The sequence below is a fragment of the Marmota marmota genome, unplaced genomic scaffold, assembly GCF_001458135.2.
Source record: "Marmota marmota marmota unplaced genomic scaffold, marMar, whole genome shotgun sequence".
Taxonomy (NCBI): domain Eukaryota; kingdom Metazoa; phylum Chordata; class Mammalia; order Rodentia; family Sciuridae; genus Marmota; species Marmota marmota.
This window is the reverse complement of record NW_025999869.1, coordinates 23,421,348-23,445,162: the sequence shown is the minus strand read 5'-3', so window position 1 is coordinate 23,445,162 and position 23,815 is coordinate 23,421,348. Positions and strand designations below refer to the sequence as shown.

At 46.6% G+C, this 23,815-nt stretch overlaps 1 long non-coding RNA gene across 2 annotated transcripts in view; it reads right to left on the bottom strand.

Moving 5' to 3' along the window:
* Positions 1 to 23,815, bottom strand: part of LOC125610698 — a 59,166-nt gene that overhangs the window by 18,331 nt on the left and 17,020 nt on the right. For both annotated transcript variants that reach the window (XR_007340700.1, XR_007340697.1), the window contains exon 3: positions 914 to 1,300. This is a non-coding gene — a long non-coding RNA (uncharacterized LOC125610698). The remainder of the gene's footprint in view (positions 1 to 913; positions 1,301 to 23,815) is intronic.

The following is a 23,815-nucleotide window of genomic DNA, read 5'->3' as shown; positions in this document are numbered from 1 at the left end:
TGGCACGTTAGAGGCCAGTGAGGATGGGGAGTGGCCAGGGCAGAGAAGAGGGGAAGGGAAAGGGGAGGAAAGAGAGGGTTCAGGTAGGAAAGAAAGGCCTGGGCTTTGACTCCTAGAGTCACTAGAGGGTTTTATAAGACAAGTGACACAATGTGACTCATGTTTTAAGAGGATCACTCTGGATGCAGTGTTGAGAATGAACTTGGGAGAAGGATGGAACCAGTTAAGGGGCGATCATAGAAATCTAGGAAGCAACAAGCATGGCCTGGACCAGACAGGCAGCATGCAGGTGCCGAGATGCGGGCAGATTCTAGAAAGTGAAGCCAGCGGGATTTACTGATGGACTGGAAGTGAGATTAAAAAAAAAAAAAAAGAAGAGTGAAGGAGGACTCCAAGGATTTTGGCCTGAGCAAGTGGGAGGATGGAACTGCCGTTTTCTGAACTGTAGATACCTACAGGGTGGGGATGTTATAGGGAGACAGCTAAAGAACTCAGGGTTCTACATTGTTATATTTGAATCTGAAATGTCCCCCAAAAGCTCAGGTGTTGACAGTATGGTCCCCAATGCAGCAAGGTTCAAAGGTGGGGCATTTAGGCAGTGACTGTATCAGTGAGGGCTCTGATCTTATCAGTTGATTGATCCATCAAATAGATCCACAGCTGAATGGATTACTGGGAAGGAGGGACCTTGTTAGAGGAAGCAGGTCACCAGGAGTGCTCCCTACAAGAAGTTTCTTTATTTTATTTATTAATTATGTGATGCTAAGGATCGAATCCAGTCAGTGTCTCACACATGCTAGGCAAGGGCTCTGCCACTGAGCTACAGCCCCAGCCTCTTAGAAGGTTTTCTTCCTGGCTGCCATGAATTGAGCAGTTCTCTACCACCCGCTTCTACCATGATGTTCTGCCTCACCTCAGGTTCAATGGAATGGAGCCAGCTGACCATAGACTGAATCCTCGGAAAATGAGAGCCCAAACGCAGCTTTCCTCCTCTAAGTTGTTCTTGTCAGGTATTTTGGTCACAGTGATGAAAAGCTAACACAGACATGTTACGTGTGAGATGTCTTTTGGACACTTGGCTGGAGATATCCAGGGGAGAGTCTGGAAATGAATATTTGTGAGTGTTCAGCATGTAGCTCTTCGAAGTCAAGATGACCATGATGTAGAATGGAAGTCAGTGGAGAAGCCATCCAAGGACGGCATGCCACTCAACAGCTCAGCAACTCAGTTCGAGAAGTAGTGGCAAGAACATTAGGAGAAGGGATTCCAAGGAGGATGGAGCAATCCACTGAGCAAGTTCCTGCAATACAAGGACAAAGAATTAACAACTGGATTTAGCGTCCTGGAGTTACCAAGATCCTGGTCATGAGAGATTCAGTGGAATGGGTGGGATGAGCACCGGAGGAGTGAGTTCAAGAGAGAAGCTGAAGTCCTGAACTGGGGGACCGAGGTGGATGGCAGCCACAGTAGGGCTGGAAGCAAAGGAGCCAGGGATCATAGGATAAATCAGTTTTCCCTTTACTTTCCTCAAGTGTGAAATGCAGAGCACAAAGCTGGTTCATCCATGATACCCTTAAGTGGGAAGTGCCATTACAATGCTGGGCTAGGCCCCCTGGGTGCCAGGTGTCACCATTTCTGGCGCCTCGAGTCAGATATCCCCCCCCTCCCAGATTGCCATGAAGTAATTCCCATTTTCTCATGTGTAGCTCTGGGATAAATGGCCATAGCTTGGGGCTGCTCAGCAAGTTCTGTTTCTTACAAATTAAGATCTAGCCTTAGTCCCTTCCCTGATAGGAAGTCAGAGTGAGCAAGACAGGCAGGGGCCTCCCCTCAGGAAGCTTGTCTTCTGATGTAGGAGGTAAATGATCACCAGGTAGCAGATGAGCAGGCAGGTAATTTCAAATACCAACAAGCACTCTGAAGACACAAAAATGGAGTGAAAGATAGAAAATAAATGCGGATAACCCACCTTCAGTCAGGCTGTGTGGTCAGGCAGACTCTCTGGGGGAATGAGATTTATGACACAGCCTGGACAATGATGCCCAGCTGATTCTCGAGCTGGGCCCTACTCCACTGCTCTCAGGCCTCCCCTGAGGCATTTACAGTATTTACGTTCTTGGGACAAGGCCAGGGCCCAGAGTGGCCTTAGGTTCAGAGCCAAAAGGAAATATTCTTTCTCCCTTCTCTCTCTGGTTCACATTGTGGGACTGTTTCTCCACGATTACACAAGACACACATTTCCACTGAAGACCAGGAAACTACTGAAAACAGAAGAAGGAAAAAACCAAGCAAAACCCCCAGAGTCACATAATTCTACTACTTGGAGACGGCTAACTATAAGTTGCACTTGATATGTACCCTTCCAGATATTTTTCTGTGCATATATAAATTTCTTTTTTAACATATATATTTTTAATTATAGGTGGAAAGAATATCTTTATTTTATTTCCATGCAGTGCTGAGGATTGAACCCAGTGTCTCACACATGTGAGGCGAGCGCTCTACCACTGAGCCACAATCCCAGCCCTATAAATTTCTTTAAAAAAAGGTATATTATGTTTTGTAATCTGAATTTTTGAATACATCTGTTATAAAGCACTCTTCTCAAGTTATTAATTTTCTTCTTCAAGATGATTTTTAATGATTGCACAGTATTTCATTACATATACATTGCTTCTGGTGATTGCTACTATGAGTAAATGCTCCAATAATCTTGTATCCTTTTTCTTGGGGGGTGGTAGTGGTGGAGGTTGTGAAGCAGATTATTTCCTCCGGGTTGTGGCTTAGTGGCAGAGCGCTTGCCTCACACATGTGAGGCACTGGGTTCAAGCCTCAGCACCGCATAAAAATAAATAAATAAATAAAGTCATATATATATAAAGATTGTCTGGTGTTGTATGTCCTTTAAAAAAAATAAAAAGAAAACATCTCTTTCCAGTAATATTTTCCAAGGGGTTTCCAGAGTCAGTCTCTGCCTTCCATGAGTGGCATGTCCTGAGGGAAAGGGAGTTCTGGAGGATGCAGTGGGGAAAGCACAAGCCCTGGAGGCCCCCCGACTTGTTGGCTTTGAGTCCTTGCTCTGACAATTCCAGTTCACCCAAGACAAGTGACCACTCAAGGAAAATAAGCCCACTGCGAGGGACATGGATCTGATTTGTTGACTGTTAGATCTGCAACACTTAGCATGTAGTAAATGTTCAATAAATACAGGTCTCGAGGGAGCCCAAGGCTGAAGGGAAGGAAGGGCAGAAGCTGAGCCCCAAACACGGGGGGCCACTTCCATCCAGACTCATTTAACTCTCTGACATACATTGGTCTTCCCTTTTCTTCCTTATGGGTTTAAGCTGCAGGAAAACCATAGTCCCTCCCATAAACCCAGAGAAATCCAAGGGGATTTCCCACCTCAGCCAGAAACAGTGTCCCTCTGGGGCCCCAGAACAAAGATGGCTCCCCTCCCCTTGGGGGAATTCCCTTGGGAAAGCTCCTCCCTCCATGGAGAAACATCCCAGTGGTCAGGCACTGGACCAACGTGGCTTTGGGTCAGGGCTGCTTGCGGATTGCTGGGCAAACAGAAAGCTCTACAGAAACAGCCTGTCTCCAAACCCAGGATTATTCCCAAATCCTCAAATTCTCCAAGGGGCTGCCAGGCACAGTCTGTGGCCCCATGAGGGGAGTGTAATGAGAGTTCTGGAGTGTGAGGTGGGAAAAGCACCAGCCTAGAAGGCCACCAGACCTGGCTTTGAGTCTAGCTCTGACTCATTCCAGCTTAGCTGGGGCCACCTGTGGAACGAGGGAGGGACACGAGTCTATCTTGGTGGCTGTTAGACCTGAAACACTTAGCACATAGTAAATGTTCAATAAATATGACACCAGGGCAACATGTGGTCCTTTCTGAGCCTGTGTTTGCTTATCTGCAACATGGGGATGGTAACATATCTCATGGGCTTGCTGTGAAGACTAAACTAAATGTGGGTAAGACATACAGGTGCTTAGTGCTCAAGAAATAATAGAGTCCACAGCCCTGGAGGGTTGTTTCTGCCATGCCCCAGGCCCCATGGCACAGAGAGGAAGATTTACAGTTCCTCCTTATTAGACCGAATTAGTTTGCTTCTATTCCATTTGCCGTCCCCACCCAAACATAGCTGGTATAGCATGTCCAACCTCCTCACCCTACCTGCAGGCTTCAGGGCAGCTGAAGGACGAGAGGCGTGCCTCTGTACAACACTAGGAAGTAAGCAAGGTCATTATCTCCATTCCACAAACAAGGAAACAGCTTTAGGAAGGTGAGGTGGCTTGCCCAAGTCACACAGCAGGGATAGGCAGAACAAGACTTGAGCCTGTGATTCCTGGGCCTGTGCTCTGTTCTAGGTAATTCTCTTGCAAAGGGACTTGGGGGTGAAGAATAAGTGACCAATTGAATGTCCCTACAAAAAAGGTAGGCTGAACTCTAGATGGAAGGTAGTCTTTGGTGAGTCGTCAAAGTACCACTCACGTGAGTCCCAGCCCACCTTCCTGTGGAGCTTTATGTGTGCAGCAGCTGTGATGCCTAGGGACCCTGGGTTTAGCTGGGCTGGGATAGGCTGATGGAAAGGGGCAGGAGGCCAGGCTCCATCTACCAATGTGGAGTCCTGTCAGCAAGGAGACTTGGGGACCCTTAGCCCAGGTAAGGTGGCTGCAGGGCACTTGCTCCAGAATTGGCCCAGCTGCAGCTGTGGGGCAAATAGGGCTCCCGACAAGGGCACAAGTGGCTTGAGTTAGTCATTTCTGTGAGCCCAGGACCCACGTGGAACCTGATGTGGTAAAAGTTGAATAAAGGATCCCTGAGTCTCCAGCATCAGGGACCAGTAGCTAGACTTAAGCCAGGGATGTGAAGGGAGGGAACAAGAGGTCAGGTAGGGGGATTTAATGACCAAGAATGACTTCAGTCTCCCTTCCCCCTAAGAAAATGGAATTGTTGGGCTGGAGTTGTAGCTCAGAGGTAGAGCACTCACCTAGCATGCCTGAGGCACTGGGTTCGATCCTCAGCACCACATAAAGTAAAATAAAGACATTGTGTCCACCTATAATTAAAAAATAAATTTAAAAAAAATGGAATTGTTTCAGGAAGGCATGTCCATGGCTGATTCATCTTTGTCTCTACACCACGCCTAGATTATGTTAGAGAGAACTGATAGTAAGTACAGCTTATTGGTGGTATAACTGGAAGTCAGTTTACAGGATGACAGGTGGTATGGGCTTGCATGCATGGGCCATCAGGGAAAGGGCAAGTCCCACTGGTCTACTGTGTCCTGACTGGGATGGGCCTTTCCCTCACAGAGTGTGGCTCCCTTCCCAGCTGGCCTGTGGCTAAGTCTCCCTTTCTTAGTCTAAGAGAGTCCATTTGGAGGAAACTACTGGTTCTAGGTGATTCCCTAGTGGAAGAAATGGAGTTTGGGTTGTAATGTCCTTTCCTCTGGGAGCTCCCTAGGCCACAAGAAAGAAAAACACAGACCAGTTATCTCCTTATTGAGACTAAAACTGACACTTTTGCCTAAATGGTTGAAGTGACTTTTTCCCATCCCACTTGCCATCTCCACTGCATGCATAGATGGCTACAGATAATCCCAATGCTTCATATTAAAAATACACCTTGATGGGATTCTTGTTTGTCTGTTGGTATAAACTGAGTTGCCTAAGCAGGTGTGCTGCATGGGGTCAGCACAGGCCCAAAGCAGGTGAATTTATCACCTGCTTGTCTGTGTAGCTTTAAGCTTCAGGCCAAGGATGCTCCAAATCCCAGAGTAAGACAACCTTGGAGACCAGGACCTTATGCCACCTTCATCCACCATGGCCCTACGTCTATAGAATCACCTGTAAATTCCTCGAACAGCAGCCAAAGGCCTATTGGCTCTGGCCTACTGTACCCGTCCATTCCTCCTCCATCCTGCACTTCACTCACCTGTGCCTGGGGTGAGGGCCAGTTGCCTAGACCAGCTGGATTTTGCTTAAGCCAGTGGTTCTCAAAATGTAGTCCTCAGACCGAGTTCATGAAAAGTTCAATTTATAGGTCTTTTCATTTATAGCTGTTGCTTTTTTTTTTAAACCAGCTTAAGCAATCTTTATCTTAATTGCAAGAAGTCCAGTGAATACAGCAATAATGATGAAAATTATTAGTATCAAACATCACAAAGTGAAGGAGAAAGCTTGATGGTGAGTGTGAGAGGCCTGCACGCGATTATGAGGGTGTGTTTACTTGGTGTGACAGGCGAAAGCTGAGCCATATTCCGCAAACACAGGAGCATATGCCCAGTTTGGATCGGATGTCACAGGCTTGTGTGATTGTGTGTGTCACTCGTGTGATCGGATGTCACACGAGATTAAGGAGACCCTGGATAACTGGCTCACAAGATGGACCATACTTTTTATGGGTGTTAAACTGGGCCCAGGCCCCCAATCCCCGCAAACACCCCACAGTCAGGCCCTGCTTCTCTGTGCCAGAGCCTGCAAAGAGAGCAGTGCTGACACTGGTCCAGCTGGCTCAACAAAGGGGAAATTCTCTCCTCCCTGAGTCACCACACTGACAGTGGGAGTCGCATAGCAAGCGCTGGGCTACAAACAATCTGTATGCTTGTTTCACTATGCCCCATCAGTTCCAAAATCCCCTGTGATGCTTTTACATCAGCACCAGATCCAAAAACTTTCCCCATGTTTCCCCCAGTTCAAAGAGAACAATACACTAGGAATCAAAGCTACATCATCGTCAAACTGACTCCCCCCCCCCAAAAAAAAAGATCCTGAACTCAAGGTTCTCTGAGCTTGCCATCCAGAGTGACAAGGCCCCTCCCTACCTCTTCTGCTGGGGAAGGGGTGGTATCAGGCTTGGGGGCTCCTGTCACTTTGCCAAGAGGACCCCAATCTGCCAGATGGACACAAACTGCTACCTGCTTCTTCTACCTGAAAGCCAGCTCCAGCATCTCCTCGCCCAGCTGCATGCTGGTACATGAAGGTTCAATGTACAAGTCCTAACACCCCGGCTCCGTGTCACTGCTGACGGAAAGATACCTTTTCTCTAGGACAGGCAGTGACCACAGTTGGCAATGAACACTCACTAATGATATTTTCCACAATTGGTCTTGGGCAAAACCTCTGAGGTGGCACTCAGAGTCCTTGCTCATCCCTGTCCCCTGCCCTTACTACCACCTTTCCCACCTTCCCTCTCACAGGAACTTAGAACTCCGGGGTAGGACCAAAGGGGTTCCTGAAATTCCCAGATGGTCCACACAATTCTGGAAGTTTGTGAATTTTCCTGGGAAAAGGTTCTATCTATTCCATTAGATCCTGGAGGGGTTGTGAAACCTCAAGTAGGCTAAAACCCAGTAGACAAAGCCCTCTTTGAATTGAAGCACATAATTTGGATAAAGTTAATTTACACTAGTGAGTTATATATCTTTAGTTAACTGCATTTCCAAAAACGATATCTGGGGAAGGAGATTATTTAACCAAAATAAATTTCAAATGACAAAACTGATAGCATTAAGCTACTCCCCCAGTACTAAGACTAAGGCCAATGGGGACAGCAGTTGGTGACTAGGATATGCTAAAAGACACAAAAGCATTACTCAGAACCTCAGCTCCAAGGTTTGAGAAACCCTCCAGACCACCAAGGCTGCTAAGACTCTAAGAGAGAAGGGAACGTTCCCCATCAAGGCTTAGGAGCCCAGAACACTATTTTCATTATCATGTTAGGTTGTCAAACGGGAAGAGCCTGCCCGGACACATGCTTCCTCCCCAAAGAGCCAAACCCCCAGGAGACCTATGTCTGCTCCATCCTGGGTCCCTGCTCTCTCATGGTAACAAGACACAGCTGCCCATATGAGGAGCAATCTGGGGCATCCTCCTCCCTCCCTCTATGCCTTCCTCCCACACACACAGCTGGGCACTTCCTCCCCTGCACTCTCTAGAAGCCAGAGCTCCCCCTCACCCCGCCCCACTCACAGTCAGGAGGAAGTGATTCTGCAAGGCTCCCAGGAACTTCCAGGGCTGGCTCAAGGCACCAGACTGTTAAATAAGTGGGATTTTTTCAATGCTTTCAGAAACTGTTGTTTAAAAGATGTAACCATCCAAACTGTTTATGTAACCCTTGTGAAGTCTCAGCAGATATGGTTCCCTATTCATAATTGTGGCCAGAACTTAAAATAAAAAGAGGGGGTGTCAAAAATCAGAGAGGTTGTCACATTATAGCTGTATGCTTGCGCGACTGACTTCAGTTTTTGCTCTAATTTGAGAAATCTCTTTTTATTCACTTTTCTCTTTTTCGGGTTTCTTTTCCCTTGGTGTCCGCCGCTGTGTATCAGATGCTCCTGACAGTTTCTGGGAACATGAGACATGTCTCCCTGAAATGGAGCCCAGAACTCCGGCTCGAATAAGAATTTTTAGAATGGCTGAAAAATGATAAATGCTGGAATTCATCTAACAGCCTAACAATATCCAATTCTTACTGATATTGCACATCTACACCTTTAGGAGTCTGCCCTGCCTCTGGGTTGTCCTCACAGGAGATGGGCATCATCCTACTTGGTCTGACTCTCAGAGGTTCAATCTCTGGGGCTATGGCAACAGAATCCACAAGGCCCCCATTACCACAAACCCCAATTATAGAGGTACCGCACAGTTCCTGAGGATGATCTTGGTATGAAGGGGGGATATGGGCTTCTTTCTAGAATTATCCGGGGGCCTCCATTATGTAGCACGGGGAATCCAACTACAACCTGGCTCTGACAGGAAAACATCCTCTTTTGTATTAGAAAGCTGTTATTCTTTGGAGTAACATAGTGGTTTGGCCCATGACATTTTTGGTGACAAGGAATCTGATGAGAACTATATCTTGCCACATACCTGATGCAATAGCACCTGGGGGGAAGATTTGTAGCTTCCAAAAATGAGCCTGTGGATCTAGAGATAAGAAGCCCTGGGCTACATCTTCTTTAGACTACAAAGTCTCTTAGAATTCCTATCCACTGCCCAGCTGGCTCCAAAAACCAAGGCCTTGGCCGGAAGTTTCCACCCTATGTTTTTTCCCTGTGGGAGAAGGCAGAGGCACAGGGCCCTCATGCCTGGATGGAGAAACCCTGGGGTTCCCTCTGAGGGAACAGTTTGGAGCAGTGAAGGGGTAGGGAGGTCATGGTCACCCATGCTCTAGCCTCCTTCCACTGAGGGACAGTGGCAAAGGGACATCATCTTAGCACACCGAAAGGAGAGTGGCAAGGCGGGACACGGAGCCAGTGCTGCCTCTCTGTTCTCTCCACAGCTGCTCATCCCCACCAGGTTTTGCTGTCATTCCCCACTGTGCCCACCCCAGAAACTCTTGGCTGCTCCCCATAGGGACATTCTTTAACTGGTGGGCATGGGAAAGAGCAAGAGGAGAAATATCATTGCCACCCTTCCAACTTCCCCCAGCCATTAACCTTCACTCAGACAATGATTACCCATCTGATCTGGAGATCAGTGTGGGTACAATGGCTCTTCTTAGGCCCTAAAGAGAAGGAGTCATGGGCAAGTGCAAAATCTCAACTCATAAAGTGGCTTCAAGTACCCACCTATTGACCTAAGGCAATAGAATGATTACTTAAGCAACAACAACAACAACAACAACAATAAAAACCACCATCAGCACTCTAGGGTCTTTCCCATTTAGGAAAGAAAATATAAGGAGAGGGAGATATTCTCTAGTCTTAGAACTCTGGCTTGGCTCCATACTGGGTGATCCCCAGCAACAGGAAACACCTTCCCCCTCTCCCTTTCCAAGGTTACAATTAAGGTCCTAGGTGATTCAACAAACATTTATTGACCATTTAAGGCAACCAACCCATTCCAGCAGCTGGAGTTCTGCAACCTTGAGGTTCTTTGGGAATAGCAGGGAAACAGCTCAGTTAGCATTCACTGTGTGCCTACACTGTGCCAGGTTTAGGGATTGGAGGGGACAAAACTCTGAAGGAGAAAAAAAAAAAAGGAACCAGATACTCCAAACTTTACTAATCAACAAACTGCACAGCAGGAGCAAGGAACTGATTAATTCTGTATGGGGGGGTCTGTGACCCAGAGTAGGTTGCAATTCAGTAAGGTCTTCAAAACATTATGAAGCAGGGTACAGTCATGCACACCTCTAATCCCAGCAACTTGGGAGTCTGAGGCAGGAGGATCACAAGTTGAAGGCCAGCCTGGGTAACTTGGAGAGACCCTGTGTCACAATAAAGAATAAAAAGGACTGAGATTGTATAACTCAGTGGTAGAGCAGCCCTGGGTTCAATTCCCAGTACAGGAAGAGAGAGAAGAAGAAGAAAACTCCTTTTTTTTTTTTTGTATAGTTGGAAAGGAGTGGCATTGCAGGCAGAGATAACTGAATGTGCAAAGGTCAGGGTTAGGGGGTGGCATGAACAATTGGTCATGCAGCGTATGGCATGTAGTCAAGCCAATGGCACCAGGGCATGGGGTCTGGGAGCAGGGAAAGAAGAGATAAGGCCAAAAGGCAGACTGCAGTTTATGGCAGCCAACGGACGACACTTGCCATTCAGAGAAACTGATACAAGGAGTACAGGAGCCTAGCAACCTGCAGCTTCAGGAGCTGCGACATCACTCAGGTCAAGGCCACGTTGCCTCCTAGGCAGCTCCCAAGCCAATGGCAGAATATGGCAGGAGGCCTGGGCCAGTTTGTTTCTGCCCAGTGGACTCCTCTACTGGGCAGTCTTTGGCCAGAGCTCCCCACTGGGCTTGTTGAGATGTTTCCAGAGCTGCAGCCCATTCTGAAGTTCTTCCTACCTGATTCTCCTTTCTTCCCTTTCTGTTCCTAGGAGCTAGACAGCGACTTCTGTCTGAAGGCTGCTCTTTTTCTCTGCCTTTATCTTTCATAGGTGTTACCAGCCTCCCCAGGAAACCTCCTGAAGTTCTACTTCTGTTTGCTCTCTGCTTCCCAGATGGTCCCAACTGGCTGAGAAGGAGCTAGGATGAGTGTTAAAAACTTGGCACTGAGAAGCCTTTGAAGTATTTCAAATAAAGCAAATCACAATCAGATCTGAGTTTTATAAAGGTAATTCCAGCAGCAGAGTGAGGAACAAAGAGGTGGGGGAAACAATGGGCAGTGAAAGTCTTGGGGATGTGGCTCAGTGGTGGAGCACTTGCCTAAACATGTGCAAGGTTCTGGGTTCAAGCCCTAGATCATGTACACACACACACACACACACACACACACACGGCAGCAAAAGAACCATTTAAAAGGACCTTGCATTTACTTGGTACAAGGTTTTGACTAAGGACAACTGCTGGATGCATGTACAACTTACCATGTATGTTTCCCCATGAACTCAACAATCCCAACTTTAGAAATCTGTTTTATAGAAACACTAGAACAAATGCATAAAAGTGTAACAAGGAAGATATTTTGTTTAGAGCATATATTTATGAATATATGTATAACATAGTGCACACACACATAATTTGTTTATTTTGGAAAACTTGATGTTCACCCACAAGGAAGATGATGAAATAATGGTACATCCATGCAGCAGAATATATACCATGCAACATTTAAAAAGTCTACCGTGGGTTTCTATGTACTGTCATAGAGAAAGATGTACACAATATATTGCTATCTGTAAAAATCAAGCTGTTGAGGCTGCGTGCAGTGGCAAACCTTACTACATTGCTGAGGCTGGTTGCTCAGCTTGGGAGGCTGAGGCAGGGGGATTTCAAGTTCAAAGCCAGCCTCGGCAATTTAGGAGGCCCAAAGCAACTCAGCAAGACCTTGTTTCTAAATAAAAATAAAAATAGGGCTGGGGATGTGGCTCAGTGGTTAAGTGCCCCTGGGTTCAATTCCCAGGACCAAAACAAAACAAAACAAAAGTCAGTTACTGGACAAAGCATGTAGTGCAATCCCATTTTCATAAACAAAACTATGTGTGTGAAGTTTTTGATGTCCATTTTTCCTTTTATTTCTTATTCTGATTATTTATTTATTTTTATGGTGATGGGGTTTAAACCCAGGGCCTTGTACAGCCAGAGTTATATACTCAATTACTGAGCTATGACCTCAGTATGTATGTATGTATGTATGTGAGTGTGTGTATATGTATATATATGTATATGTGTATATATATATTTGTTTTGGTCCTGGGAATTGAACCCAGGGGCACTTAACCACTGAGCCACATCCCCAGCCCTCTTTGTATTTTTATTTTTATTTAGAAACAGGGTCTTGCTGAGTTGCTTTGGGCCTCCTAAGTTGCTGAGGCTGTCATTGAACTTGAAATCCTCTTGCCTCAGCCTCCAAAGCCCAGCAACCAGTTTCAGCAACATAGTGAGGCTTGCCACTGCACGCAGCCTCAACAACTTGATTTTTATATATAGCAATATATTGTGTACATCTTTCTCTAAGGCAGTACATAGAAACCCACAGTAGTCTTTTTAAATATTGCACGGTATATATTCTGCTGCAAGGATGTACCATTATTTCCTCATCTTCCTTATGGGTGAATATCAAGTTTTCCAAAATAAACAAACTATATATTTGTGTGTGTGTGTGTGTGTGTGTGTATGCACTATATGATATAGCGCGTGCACACACACATATAATATATATATTCATAAATGTATGCTATTAAAAACATATATAATTTGTATATATATGTTTATATTTGTATAGCTGGGTCTGGAGGGAGCTATATCAACTGTTTACAGAGGTTACCTCTGTGTGGTGGTAGTTATTTCACATGATTTTAGACAGTTATAGTAAAAGAGTATCTGGGGTTCCTTTGTCTTTGGTTTGGTGCTTTCTGTATTTTCTCATTTTAGAAACAATGAACAGGGTTCATTTCTTTTCCTTATCAAAAACAAAATTTTCATTTAAAAAGCTTCACATCTACTTGGAAAGAAATATACAAATTCTTCATATTGCCCTTTTGAGACCAACAGAAGGATCCTGGGATAGTTGGGAGGCTGTCCCTGGCCTGATCAAGGTAAACAGAAACGAGAGACCAGCTGTACTAGCACTGAACGCAGGGTGGCAAAGTTCCAGAAGAAGCCCAAAGTTCTATCTGCTATCTCAGGCAGTGGGCAGATGACCCACAGAGGCAAGGCAGGAGGCGGCGGGCTGTGTGCTGAGGGTCTTCACAGTGGCTCTGCCACAGTGGGTAGGGTAAACAAGAGGGGATGCTGGCTCCTGTTAGCTTGAAAGAATAGTTGGGACTAGAAACTTGTGACCTACCAAAGATTAGATGCTCACTAATTGTACCAAGCAATGGACTAAAATGCTAAATGTAAACAGTGATATCAATTTTTAGAAAAATATTGGGGAATACTGATCTGACTCAGTAAGAGAAAAACTTGAAATAAAAGATCAAATAGCATTCTAAGAGTCTGGAAATTTTATCTCCATCATAAATGAGCATCAAAGCAGTGGTACAACTATAATCCTAGTGATTTGGGAGGCTGAGGCAGGAGGATTGCAAGTTCAAGGCCAGCCTCAGCTACTTAATGAGACCCTGTCTCAAAATACAAAATAAAAATGAGCTGGGGATGTGGCTCAGTGGGTAAGCACCTTGGGCTCGATCCCCAGTATGAAAAGTAAATACATTAATAAATAAATAATAAACACCATTACTTTAAAAACAAAACCCAAAGAAAATCCAAGACAAATGAAAACTGGGGAGAATATTTACAGCAACATCAACAGAGAGGAAACATCGTTTAGATGTAAACACAGGTCAGTAATAAAAAAAAAAATTGCTCCAAATAGAAACAAAACATTTTGTATTGGTTAGAATCTGATTGAATTATAAAATAATAGAAAACAACAGTGGCTTAAGCAAGATGGAATTTATTTCTCTCACACACAAAAAAAGGACAATCACAGTGACTTGGGAGGCTGAGGCAGAAGGATCCCAAGTTTGAGCCCAGCCTCAGCAACTTAGTAAGATTCTGTCTCAAAACAAACAAATAAAAGGGCTGGGTATGTAGCTCAGTGGTAAACTGCCCCTGGGTTCAATCCCCAGAACCAGAAAAAAAAAAAAAAAAAAAAAAAAGCCCGAAGTTGGTAATCAGGGACCTGAATTCTAGCCCATCCACACCTCTCATTCTCACAGTCCACAGTGGTTGTTAGAGTGCTAGCCATCACACCTCACTGAAGAAAGTAGGTGGGGAAAGTGTGTGGGTGGAGGAGGTGAGTAGAATTCATATATATACTGCTGCCTTTTAAGGAGACATATGCAAGTCCCATGTGACACTTTTCATTTATATCTCATTGGCCAGAACTTGGTCATGTGGCCACACCTAGCTGCAAAGTTGCCTGGGAAACCGTTTTTCCACTATTATAAAGGGCTTGGCTGACAATTGGCTTGTTACTAGGAAAGAAGGAAGGAACGGACTCTGGAAAGCAATGAGCAGGCTCTAATATATATGTGAACAAAATTATCAAAAGAAAGCAAGTGCAAAGATTTTTAAGGGGTTGGCCTGCCTAACCTTCAAATCTACGTAAAGCAGATGGTCTCCTCCAGCTGAGATCTTGAAGGGCTGGTGGGACAAGCCAGGAGGACCGTCAGGAAGTAACTGTCTTATTAACAACCTTGACACAGTTGCTCATGAATAGAATTCCAGGGTTTAAAATGCCTTCCAGCTCACCAGGCAGCTCAGGGGCCCAAGGACAACTTTCTGGCCATTGTCCCCAGGTCTCCCTCTAACCCCAAGTGACATCAGATTCTAAACATGCTGGGAAATAGAGAAAATTCTGCACCCAGGGATTCTTTATAACTAAACTATGGAAAGAATTAAATTTTAGGTGTTTTTGAAAGTTCCTTAAAAAAAAAAAAAGTAGTACCCTCATGAAACTGAATCAGCACTTTTTGGAACTTAAAAAAAAAATAAAAAGTACCTCTACCTTGTATTGGGGGGGTATCACTGTTAAGTATGAAAATTGATCACTAAAATAAGGACCAGTGTTGGGAAATGGAGGGCAGTATTAGGCAACCCCAAGTTGCCTCTTTCGAAAAATTTAGGACTTTACTTTGACCCTAACAGACCATGATGTCAATGCTGTGCCCTTCAGAAAGCAGAGAGAAGGATCCTTGAGAGCAGAGGGCATGGTAAGTGTGGGCACCCAAGGTTTCTCAAGTCCACGGTTCTAGTTTAACAGACATTGTGCCCTTTCTCCATCTCAGACTGCCACCGGGCACTTCTCATTTTTTAATCTGAAAGCTGACCTTTGGCACTCACTTCTAATTCTGACATTTTAAAAAAATGGGTGTGGAATAAGAAACAAAATGGCAGAATAAATGGATATTTCATGGAGTCCAGGGAGGTGGTCTGCAGTTTGTGGGAAACAATGTGATCTGATGATGAAACATGGATGTGCTTTTGAATCAGGGACACCCAGATTTGAGACCCAGCTCTCTTATTTAGCATCTGTGTACCCTTGAACATGTTATTGGACTTCTCTGAGCCTCAGGTTCCTTGTTGTGTGTGTGTGTGTGTGTGTGTGTGTGTGTGTTTGTACGTACTAGGGATTGAACCCAGGGCCACTTAATCACCAAGCCACATCCCTTTTAAATATTATATTTAGAGACAGGGTCTCACCAAATTGCTTAGGCCTCACTAAGTTGCTGAAGCTGGCTTTGAACTTGTGATCCTCCTGCCTCAGCCTCTCAAGATGCTGGGAGGTTCCTTGTCTTAAAGGAGGGCCTAAACAGTCTTTACCTCATAAAACTATTGCATAGTAAGGTCCTGCAGGACACAGATGCCATACTCAAACTTTATTTACAAAGATACGGGAAGAGCTGAGGGCAACTCACACGGGATAGTGAAGCACTGTGGAGCTAGGTGTGAAGGACAGGAAGAGTTAAGAGGGCCCAGAGAAGGGAGCTGTTGGAGTGGACATCTGGCAGGAGCTCTGAGCTCCAGTGGGGAGGATGCAATTGGCCTGCAGCAACCGGATGAGGACCCAAGTGAATCAACACTTGACCTCATCTTCCTATGTCCTTGGATCTCTTGCTGGTGCTTCCCATTGGCTAAGCCCAACCAGAAGCCAGAGGCAAGGGAAGTGGGTGATGTGGCCCATCAAGTCAGCTCCCAGCACAGAGTGGGTACAGAGGGTGGAAGGGTAGATCTTCAAAGGCAAACAGAAGATTAAGCAAATTAGAGAATGTGATGAGCTTAGCATAGTGCTGAGAATGTAGTAAGTCCACAAGTCCTTAATGCATGTTCATTTATTTTGGACTTTGGACTCTCTCCCTGCCTTTTTTGCTTACTCTTACTTCCTGGTTTTCAATAGATCACATACATGGTTGAGGTGACTTAAAGCAGCTAGGTGTTGTTAACCATACTGGAATGTTTATAAGGAGTAATACATGTGTAAAGTGGATAACCATGTACTCTGGGGACTGGGGATGAGAGGGAGGAACAAAAGAAGGGCAGTAGGTTAGAGACGAAGATGGGAGAAATTCCTGTCTTCCCTAGCAGGCCAGAACAAACACACAGGATTATCTTACTTTACAAACAAATTAGGCACTTACTGGGAGGTGATAACATCTCCTTTACAAGCGGGTAGCCCAGGGAGACTGGCCAGAAAGGGATTTTGCAAAGAAGGTCTTCATGCCCTAAATGTAAAGCCTGGGTTTATTTCTAGATTAACAGGTTTTAAACTCAGCATCTCTGTCCCCAGGGAGTCAAACCTGGATGTTTACTTGCATGCTCCCACCTGGGTGCCTAGTTGAGGCCTATCTTCTATTCTGATTTGGCAAATAGCTGCTTAGAGTGAACTGGCCCTTCTGTGAGATGGTCCCCTGGAGGGAAGCAGGGTCTGGAGAGTGGCTCTGAGCAGTGGTTCATAAACAACGTGTCCTGTCCTCAAGCCTTCACCGCTATTGACTTGCCGCTCAGTAACCTGTCTTAACACCACAAGCTACTCTTGGCTGTCTCATCCAGGCTCCAGAGCAAAGTCTTCTGCGACTGGTCCCAGAACTGTCCATCTCCAAGACCTTCCAGCATCTTCCTCACATTTGTTTACCCTGCCCTCCAGCCCTTTCACAGAGCCCTCTCTATGCCAGAGAGAGGAATATGCCCCCTGCCTTCTTCTGACTAACCTCACTCTATCCTTCAGGATGGCTCAGGTGTCATCTCCTTGGGGAGCCTTGCTGGACAGCATCTCCTTTGTTCAGTGCTCAAAGTGGGAAGCCTTTATCACACCCTGAGCCTGGGTCCTCTTAATAGGCTCCTATTAGCCTCTGTGATTCTCTCTTCCTTTTTTCTTTTTGGTACCAGGGATTGAACTTGGGGGCACTCGACCACTAAGCCACATCCCCATCCCTATTTTATTTTTTATTCAGAGACAGGGTCTCACTGAGTTGCTCAGCACCTCGTTTTTTGCTGAGGCTGGCTTTGAACTCGCGATCCTCCTGTCTTAGCTTCCCGAGCCGCTGGGATTACAGGCATGCACCACTGCACCCGGCTCTGTGATTCTCCTATGGCACTCATCACACTGCGTTGGTTTCTGGCTAACACTCCCAGCACACTGACCACTTTTGAGAAGGGGACTTGACATTTTCACTTTGGTTTCATCACCATCCAGCAGAATGCCTGGCACACTAAGTACCCAGCAAAGGTTTACTGAATGAATGTTTGGGCCATAATTCAGAAAACAGGAAAAGAATTGCCACATACCCCAAAGCACAAAACTTAACCAAGCCACAAGTCTGAAAACCTGCTTCATCTCTTCCTGTCACCTTGGCTCTCCCACCCCTACAGCAGGCAGGACGGGTGACTGGTTTCCCTGCTCTTCACTCTTCTCTCTCAAGTATCCCCTTAATTGCCACCCAGTGCAAAGCAGTCACTCAGTCACTTGATCGCACACCAGCATGTTTTAGCTTGCTAGGCTGTAGCTCCATCTGAGCAAAGACCTTGTCTGAACACTCTCGCATGCCCAGTATCTAACACAATGAGAGGCATGTAGTGGGCATTAAATATTTCTTAAATGAGTGCATACTTCTCTCATTGCATGCTGATTTAATTTGATGTATGTCTTCCATCTTTGCTGCCAGATTAGGTACTCCAGAAAAACGCAGAAGCGTCTAGAGAGCTGTGTCCCTGATAGTGGCTAAGGGTGGGAGGGGGACCTGGGTTCCCTTCCCAGGCCAAGGTGGGATAATGCTGCCTGCTTGCAGCCTCCTCATGGCCTGCACTTCCCCATTCAGGCCAGATGCAGAGGAAACCCAGTCCTTCTGTCTGCAGGCCACAGACACTGGCAACTCTCCTCCAGTTTTCTGCGAGAGCAGCTCAAACCACCCATTGCCCAGAGGACAGAGGAATGTGTTCAAGTTCCAAGCGGGCTTGGAAGCCAGCAGGAGGCCAGCACAGTGGCCATCTCCCCATCCTGCCAGTGCCCATAGCTGCCTGGCTGGGAGCAGGAACTGGCCCCACCTCCTGCAGCTGGGCAGACAGGGTGGCTCTGGCTTCAGGAGCTGTGGCCTTGCTCCTGCCCTTCTCACCCCTGCAGAATTTGCTCTGCCAGCAGAGGGCCGGTCTGGATTTTTTCACTTGCCCCTGGCACTTCCTTGAAGCCCTCTGGTTTACTGGAAATCATAAACTGTGAGTGACAGCCTTTATCATACCCTGAGCCTGGGTCCTCTTAATAGTTATGCTGGAGGCCGAAAGAACCAGAGACATTGGCCTCCAGGTTACTCCCAGTGTCTGATGTTTGCACCTGATAATTGAGGTCAGGTTTGTTTCTTTTAAGTCACATGATTTGCTTCAAGGCAGGAAGGTGTTGGGGCCACTTGTTGCAAAAAGACCAGGAGGTGAGCACAGAAATGCTGTAAACCAGCTTTGGCAGCAAACGTTGTGTTTTCATGGGCAGCCAGCTCTGGGGGCCCGAGCTCAGCTGGTGGCTCATAAATGACCCTCCAGGGGCTGAATAAACCTCAACATTCCACTCAGAGAAAGCTCAGGACACCCTCTTCTCTCTAAGACACCTGCTAAATGGAGCCACTTTGAGTACCTTCTGCAGTAGGGTGGGCAAACAGATTAAGCACACTAAATAGCCAACCAGAAAACACAGGTCAGTCAAGGGTCTTGAAATCAGTACAGGCCCCACCCTACCCAGACACCTAATCTTGTTCCAGGCTTTGCTTGATCTCAGGTATTTATCTCCTGGTTGTCATGGAGCTGCTCAGATAAACAGCAGCACAGCCAACCTGGCCCCACTGCCAGCTGCAGATTTTCCTGAGCACACTGGGGCTCCCTGGTGGCCACTGGTTGCCTGCCCCATTCACATGCTGGAGTCTCTCATGTGGTCTCTCTAGGCATACAGTAGGTACTCAATAAATGCTTATTGTCTAACAGCCCATAAGCATAATAAATGCTTATTGTCCTGAGGCATGTTGGTTCTTAGGCTCCGAGGTCCCTAGATAAGCAGATCCACCTTTCCTGTCACCACAGGGACTGCCAGCCAAGCCAGTCACACAGGTCATGGAGTGATCCTATAATGGAAGACAAACCCAGGCCTGGAAGTAGAATCAACTCTAAGAACACTGCCAAGAGAAGTAGTACCTGAGAAAGGGAGAGTTCCCCTCCCCTTTCTAATCAACCCCTCTTCAGGAAACCTGATTAACACTATTGACTCCTACCTTTTGGATTGTAAATAACTATCCCTAGAAATCTAACTACTCCCCTTTGAAATGTAAACGTCCCTGTGGAGGCTTTGGGCCCAAGCCCAGACATCTATCCAAGGCCTTGTAAGAGGAGCCAGTTCTTCCCCTTATCACACTCTACTTCAGTAAACATGCTTCCCGCTAGAATCCCCATGCATGACCATATAGTGGGTAGAATAAAAATTTTATGGTAGCAGATAGCCTTTAGATGTAGTGAAAAACTGGAGATGGGTACTCAGAATTTGGAGTCTGATCTCCTCTGGGCCCACCAGCGTAAAATAAAGTGTGAGTTCTCCTACTCTCCACTTGCCCCTTCTAGCCTGATTCCTGCAACAATCCCACTGACCCACAAACCACTTCCTCTGCTCCCAGAGTCAGACAGGAGCAGACTTTTGAGGAAGAAACCAGTTGCATGTAGCCTCCATAACAGCTGGAGGGCAGGCAGGGAACACGCCTGGCTACACTCATACTGGATGTCACACACCACAGTCAGAGGGGCAGCAGATCCTGCCACCCACATGCTGGTGGAACATCACTCTCTCTCTCTGTGTCTCCTGATTTCCACCAGAGAACTGGGCGCACTCTCAGAATGGATCTCCTAACTCTTGAGGATGAACAGCTAGCCTCAAGGAGACACTGCAAAGGGGCTCAAGAAGAACCTGTCCCTGAAGACCCTGAAGAGAAAGAGCCAGAATGCTTCTAAAGCAGAATAGTTTCCCCCCTCTGAGATGCACAGCTCACTCAGAAAGGGCCTTGGAGGGTAAGAATAGACCAGTCTACCTAGATGATCTCCCAGGTCACAGATTCACTAACTCAGTCATTGCAATGTTCAGCGGGGGCAGTACAGAGACCAGTGTGGGCTCTGGAACAGGACATGTGAAGCTCAGGTTGGCTGCGTGATCACAGTGTCGTCTTAGGCATTATTGAACCTTTCTCTCTGTTTCATTATCTGAATGTTATGTGAATTAAAGGGGACAATCTACATGAAACCCTTAGCATAGTAAACCTTCAATGTATTTTTAGCCAAGAGACTAATTTTTTCTTTCAGGGATGCTGAACTAAAAACAGAAGATGCAGAGAAACCAATGATATGGCATTACACTTTTGCAAACTTAATTATCCTCCCTGGGTAACAGAATATCACAGCAAATAACAATGTAGTGAAGAGCAGTTTGAGATATTGGGTTCAGTCACTCTAGAATACTGAGTCATAGCAAGTGCCCAGTCTGCAAGAGGCTGGGCCACATATGCAAGCTGTTTCCACCCACACACTGCAAGAGCCCACCTATATGCCTAATAATGAGGATTAAAATAGCTTGCCACATGTGCACATGCTGTGCAGTCCCATATATCCATACCGCATATCTGTGAGGTAGATATTCTTACTCCCATTTCACAAATGTGGAAACAGAGTTGGAGAGGCTAATTTCCTAAGCACACCCTCAAGCTCACCCACCCACATGCACCAAGACAGAACTGAGTTTCAACCCTAGGCTTCACTGTGTGTGGGCTTCTCCCCTGGGCTACTCTGTCTGAGCAAAGTGCAAAGTGCTGTTGTTCCCTGGGAAAACAAACCTGGGTAGTCCTTAAGTCTACTTTGTCAGGAGCAAGGGCTACCACTCTATCTAAGACCAGTGAGAATAGTTCTCAGGCAACAGGGTGACCAGGACAACTGGAAAGATGTCTGATGCCCCTGCCCCACAGTGCAAAAATAGGTTCCAAACAGCCCGATGGGAACAACTCTTTAGGTAGTCCATGCCTCTCCCCACACCCAGTTCCCTGGCCTGAGCCCCAGAGTCCTGGCATAGGAGGGAGGGCCTGCCCATCTGCTTGCTCCCTACTCCAGGCTCCAGGAGGTCTCCGATGCCCAAGGAGACCTACAGGATCTGGCCCACAGCCGGCAGGCATAGGGGAGAAGGGTATTGGGAGCACCCTGGGTGCCTGCTTGCGGAGAACAAAAGGGGAGTGTGTTCTGTCCTCTGTTCCTGTGAGTACCCCTTCCAGAGAGGCTTTCCATGATGAAGACTGAGGTTCCTGTGTGTGAGGAAACCTGTCCCCCCATCCCCTACAAAAGCTAGAACCAGCTACTAAAGCGTTGGATACACAACTATCGATACCAACATTTTTTCCTAGAAACCAAATTGAATCCAGCATCCCAGGGAGCGAACACTGGCCTGGGACTCCATAAACGCTGGCTCCTATCTCCAGCTTTGCCTCTGACTCCCACATAATGCTAGCCAAGTCACTTAACCTCTGTGGTCGAGGCTCCCCACCCTCGCCCTCCTGCCCTCATCCCCCGCCCCTGGGGGGTGAGTGGGAATCATCAGTACATCATCGCCATCCGGGCTGACACTCCAAGAGGTTTTACTGGGGGCCACGAAAGTAGCATCGAACCTATCCTCACTTTGCAATTCCCATTTTCAGATGAGGAAACCATGGAAAAGGTTGTTAGGGGACACGCGCAAGGTCATAGTTAGCAAAGGTGGATTTGGCTGTCAGAATTGTGTTTTTCTATGGTCTTGACTACAAACATACAGAGCCATTTTCAAAAGATCAAGAACAGATGTAAAAACATTTTGGAAGCAAAAGGAAAAAAAAGGGGGGAGGAAAGGGTTTACGTAAAACAAATATAAATCATAATCCCCTGGACAAAACTCAAGGAGCTTTGCAGTATTCACAGAATCAGAGATCTCCAAGATGGGAAAGACCCTCAGGAAGCCATTTTCTTCCTCTCCCTCCCTTTGGACAAGAATAATACAATTAGCCAAATTATAGGGGTAAGACCAGAGAGGTCAAGCAAGGGGTGACCAGCTTAGGTCTTCAGCTGTAGGGCAGGAGAAGACAGAGCCCCAGCCTTCTGGCTCCTAGGGGAGGGGACAGTGATGATAGAAGTCCCCCTCTGTCATCAAGGTGGAGCCTCTCCAACCAAATTTAAGCCTTTAAAAAAAATTTAGTTGTAGGCAGACACAATACTTTTATTTTTTATTTATTCATGTGTGGTATTGAGGATGGAACCCAGTGTCACACACGCAGTAAGTGGGCGCTCTACTGCTGAGCCACAACTCCAGTCCCCAAATTTAAGCCTTTTAATAGAATATCCAAGGATATCTTTTCTGGCCTTAAAGTCATTTGATTTTATGACAAAATTGGTTAATATTGGGTTCCAAATGTGGTAATCCTCCCTCCTCCCCTCAGAGCCTCCTCTTAACAGGGTTCATAGCTGTGGAAAACAGAACTCCTGATGGTTATAGTAGCTAGAAAAGCACCATCAAAAGGTGGACATCAAAAGGCTCTCTGGGAGGGCTGTAGCTTTTGTGGCCAGCCAGGAGCACACCTGAAGCCCACTCAGGGTCAGCAAAGAACAAAATCCTACCTTCCTAGAGCAGTAGCTGCAAGGCAGTGTGGCCCCACCCTTTGTCACACAGCCCCTCCCACACCCCTCCTCACTTCCTGACCACAGGCCTCTTCTGCTCCCCAGACAACCCCTTCTCAGCACTGTGAACCTCCTGGTCCCTCTGGGGCAGCTGGTTATGCAGATCCTGGGCTCCCTACTTCACCAGGTTTCTGCTCAAATACTCCTCCCGAGAACAGCCCACCTGGCTCCTCCTTTCCCTGTTCTCTTCCCTGCTTTACTGCTCCCACTGAAATGCAAGCCCTCATGAGGGCAGGGATGTGGGCCCTTTAGTTCTTGCTGTAAGCATGAGAATCAGTGCTGAACTACTTGCTGAACACTCTGAAGAAACAACAAAGGAATGGCTGGAAGACTTCAGTACAAACCAACCCCCCAAGCTCTCCTGCCTGCGCTGGGGAATCAGGGCAGTAATGGGAGGCAACTTGTGCCCTGACTGCAGCTGTACTGTCACCTTGCCCAGATTCCATCAGCCCTGCAGCTCCCACTTTAGAGGAGAGACTTGTACATGTGTGGGGGACTCCGTATCTCTGAAGCTCCCCGGCAGTCTTGGCAGCTCTTGGAACTTGTTTAGGTTGTTGCTGTGCAGATCATGAGGGCCTGGCCAAGTTCCTGCCTCTGCTTTTCCCGAGCCTCAGATAAGCTGGGAAGTGACTTACTCAGAGTCCCCTTTCACCCCATAACTGTTCAGTCCAGGGAATGACACTGACAAGCAAATGAAGCCATGTATAGACTCATGGGT